Raw genomic sequence first — 4676 nt, 5'->3', positions numbered from 1 at the left:
GACCGGAAATATGCCGGATGCCCCATGGCAAGTGGTCAAAATGGCAGTTTATAAAAAAAACAGCGCCTTATCACAACGTGTCGAAATCAATCTTGCGACACATCAAAGTGCATGATACTATGATACTAAGTTTGATGCTATGATAAGTTTAAAGGAAGACAAGAGCACCGCAGTATGGACAGAAAAGACGTAATGTGCTAGTGAATAAACGATTGTTAGTCGGATTCGAGCCTCGGAAGCTGCCCTATAACACTACCCGAATAGAAATTGTAACGTAGAAAACATTAGCATACATCTATAAAACCTTAACATTTAATGTATATTGTTGTTCTGCTAATGTACTCAGACTTCAATGAAACATCCAAGTACACAGTAATACATAAGATTTACATGTAACATTGAAATCAAACTTCAATGTGATGTTGAATTTAACATCCTAAAACATCCAAAAACAAACTGTTCTAATGTTACATCAAAATCAAATGTTATATTGATGTCAACTGTTGTTCGCTTGATACATCAGACTACATCTAATGACAGAAAAATGTCATGTAACATTAGAATTCAACATCATATTGATGTCATGAATTGCTCACTTGAAACATCAGAATACCTATCACAGCATTAGAATGGAATGTTACATCAGAATTAAATGTCATGTTGTTGTTGAGTGTTGCTCACTTGAAACATCAAAATACATTTAACGACAGATGATTGTGATGTTACATTAGAGTTAAACATCATATTGATGTCGACTGTTGCCCACATGGAACATCAGAAAACATGTAACGACACTAGAATAAAACGTTACATTAGAATTATACTTCATACTAATGTCAAGAATTCCCCACTCGAAATCTTGGAACATCAGCATACATCAAACGACAGATGAAAGTAATGTTACATTAGAATTAAACATCACATTGATTTCTCTATCATCAAAATGGATTCAGCTTAATAATTTGACGTTTGAGCGGTGCCGTGTTTACAGAAAATGAACTTTTCATTAGCCAGCTTAATAACATGACGCCGCTCAAAAGTCAAACAAATGAAAACGTGCATTTGTGCAACGCTTTTTTCTTGTCGTTTGCTCCGTTTGTTCGCGCTGTCGTCGGTTTGTGTACGTGTCATCTTTCCCCGTGTGGATAGGTATGGATCCGCAACAGCTTGTGTGTGAATCGCGGTGAAGATGCCAGTCAGAGTCAGAGTCAAGACGCCGCATTTTTCGTGTCGTTTTCTCGCTTGGGTCGGTCGGATGCAGCAAATCGATGCTGCTTTCAGTGTTTTTGTTATTTTTGTTTTGTGTTATTTTGTTTTTCTTTTGCAATTCGCCACGTCGGCGATCCGGGAGTGAGTGCAAAAAAGGAGCTGCTTCGGTTGGTTCCTTTGTGTCGGTCGGTCGGATGCAGCAAATCGATGCTGTTTTCAGTGATTCCTTCGCAATTCGCCGCGTTGTCGATCCGGGAGTGAGTGCGAAAGACGGAGCTGCTGCTTCAGTTGGGTGCGGTGGGTCGGTCGGTCGGGTGCAGCAAATCGATGCTGCTTCTAGTGATTCTTTTGTTTTTGTTTTGCAATTCGTCGATCCGGGAGTGAGTGCAAAGGAGGGAACTGATTCAGTGAGCCTCTGCACGAATCTGGCGTACTGCTCACTCCCACAGAAAACTTGAAAACAGTTCGCACAGTAAAAGTCAAATGTGACTTTTACTGTGCGCGCTGTTTTCAAATTTTCTGTGGGAGTGAGCAGGACAGGGCAAATTCGTGCAGAGGCTCGTTGGATGCGTTGTGTCGGTCAGATGCCGCAAACTGATGCTTCTGGCAGAGGATTTTGTTTTCATTCGTCGCGTCGTGGATGTGAAGTGAATAAATATAGGAATCAGTTTTGTTCGTGTTTCGTTCGACGGCGAAAGACCCAGACAAATGCTGTTGCAGAGATGGACGACACATAAATGGGTAAGCTCGTTCTAAGTTATTGCTTTATTGTGAAAATTTATAGTAAATTCATTAAAACTTAGTTTAAAACACATACATAATTCTGCAATAATCCTGCATTTTTTATCGTTCTAAGCACACTTTGTTTGGTCCGTCACTTTGAGTAACGGCGTTGACTCTAAATTAACGGTTTCTATGTAGAGAAGTGCTTCAGGAGTTCCCAGGCAATTTCTTCCAAAAGTCCCTGAGAATTTCTTTTTGAGTTTCTAAGTAATTTCACCAGGATATCCTCAGGAACTCGTTTAGGAGTACCGCGAGAATTTGACACATTCTACGCACTTCTACGCCAAGGGTGTGAAACTTCAAAGTGCTTGTTTTACCCCAAGCTTTCCAGCATATGAAAAAGGGTTGATTCAGTCTTAGGAAAACCATTTGTTTTACTTAAAATTTAACTGGTAACGTATTTAAATAGTTAGGTGAAGTAATAGCATTTTATGTAAGAAAAATGAATTTTTTCATTGATAAGTTTCAAATATGTCTGCTTGCGTATGAAAGTTCAAAAACATTATACCTATTTTTGTAAATATACACCCAAAAGCAACTTTTCATAAAAATAGATTTAGATATGTTTTAAGCACTTTTTGCAATAGCCGCAATTTAATGGTGTCCTGTTACGAAAATAGCACATTTGTTGTAATAACTAATTTATTACGAACTTTAGAAAAATGATTTTCAGGATTCTCTTAGTACTCGTGGAGACCTTTGTAGTTTGTAGTTTGTAGTTTGTAGCAACTGATATGCCCGCTCTGGAGCACCTGAAATAAGTTCCGCGGGGGCCTCTCATACACAATAACACACAAAATAATCACTTTTAGCTATTTGGCAAAACAGACACTCCCCCACCCCCTGACCCCAGTACAATCTGGAATATCTCCGGAATGGTTCGGGATATTACATGGCCATTTGAGTGTAATAAACTTTCACCAATTTATGATCAATTGAGGGCGACTTCAAAAAAATCGGATGAAAATTGACGAAATACCAGCATTTTGAAAATGAGTTGTCGGGGGTCGGGTATGTGAAGGGTAGTCATATCGATCAGCTATTCTACGCAAATTGATTTCGGCTGGAGAAAACGTTGATTATACCAGAACATTCCTAAACATATTTTGAAGATTTAGAGTGATTAAAACCCACTTATAAAACTTTTGACAGAGATAAAGGATATTTTGATGTTTGTATCAGACTTTGAGGCCTGAGTATTTAGGAAAACAATTCTAATTTAAATTCTCTAGATAAGGGCCCATATAGCCGAGGCGGTAAACGCACGGGTATTCAGCATGACCATGCTGAGGGTGACGGGTTCGATTCCCGGTCGGTCCAGGATCTTTTCGTAAAGGAAATTTCCTTGACTTCCTTGGGCATAGAGTATCTTCGTGCCTGCCACACGATATACACATGCAAAATGGTGATTGGCAGAGGAAGCTCTCAGTTAATAACTGTGGAAGTGCTCATAGAACACTAAGCTGAGAAGCAGGCTTTGTCCCAGTGAGGACGTTACGCCAAGAAGAAGAAGAAGATAAGGGAATACTGTGCTCCACGATTAGATCAATTACTACATTACTTTCGCTGCGTTTTCTAGAAATCGTAATCGTTAATCGTTAGTCGTAAGATTTGATCTCGGTAATTCAAATTAACGAACCTGGCCGGTAAAACATTCAGAAATTCTCCGAAATTTTACATTTTGTTTTGCCACTGTAATCGGCAAAAGGTTTGCTTTGCCGAGATTCGGAAAAAGTGCATCTGTCAAACTGTCATAAAACACGTGTCATCAGTGAGGGAAATTTTAGTGGAAAGAATTTTGATCACGACTAGTAAGTACCTACGGTAAGTTTTTAAGTAAAATTCATCATGTTCCGCTTTCTTTTTCAGCTGTAAACATCAATCCACGTCGAATCAGATTGTTTGAGGCATCATATCAATGGAAGTAGTGATTTTACTTGCGCACGGCTTGAACGTTTGTTCCCGCACGGTATGCCGCAAGTGCGACCGGAATCCAGGACGGAATTAGGAAAATATACATCTTTTAAGTGTACCATGTACGATGAACATAATGTCAGAAGTAGGTTCAGTGCTAAGTAGGTAGAGGTGTAGACAATAGGTGTATTGATGAGAAGTTGTTATTAACTATTCGAATTTCTTTTGTTGTCCAATAGATTGTGTAAAATGCTACAAATTTGATCAAGCACGCCGTAAAATTCGTCACCCATGATTTGGCGCCTACATCAGTGGTCTAACGACTCTTCGCGTTCTCGGCACTAGTTCCAATATGTCGCTTAAAGAGTTGCCACATATGATGTTAGGTAAGCTGAGGTCAGTTAACTGACTGATGGGGCACGGGAGCTATTGCAATGATCAAAATGTATGCATTACTAAGTCATTCTAGACGGACTATCGAAAGGAAAACGAGTATTTAAGAATATAACTTCAATCTATCATGTCGGAAGTAAGGTAAGGTGCTATGTAGTTAGAGGTGTAGACAATAGGTGTATTGATGAGAAGTTGTTATTAACTATTCGAATTTCTTTTGTTGTCCAATAGATTGTGTAAAATGCTACAAATTTGATCAAGCACGCCGTAAAATTCGTCACCCATGATTTGGCGCCTACATCAGTGGTCTAACAACTCTTCGCGTTCTCGGCACTAGTTCCAATATGTCGCTTAAAGAGTTGCCACATATGATGTTA

General features: G+C 39.2%; 1 long non-coding RNA gene across 1 annotated transcript; it reads left to right on the top strand.

Moving 5' to 3' along the window:
• The first annotated feature begins 253 nt into the window (after positions 1–253).
• LOC115270243 (uncharacterized) lies at positions 254–4187 on the top strand. The gene is made up of 2 exons (XR_003896426.2): positions 254–1589; positions 1820–4187. It is a non-coding gene; the product is annotated as an uncharacterized LOC115270243 (long non-coding RNA).
• The last annotated feature ends 489 nt before the right edge of the window (positions 4188–4676 follow it).

This window comes from Aedes albopictus, chromosome 2 (genome assembly GCF_035046485.1).
Source record: "Aedes albopictus strain Foshan chromosome 2, AalbF5, whole genome shotgun sequence".
Classification (NCBI taxonomy): Eukaryota; Metazoa; Arthropoda; class Insecta; order Diptera; family Culicidae; genus Aedes; species Aedes albopictus.
The sequence above is the reverse complement of the archived record's forward strand: the minus strand, read 5'-3'. Positions and strand labels throughout refer to the sequence as shown.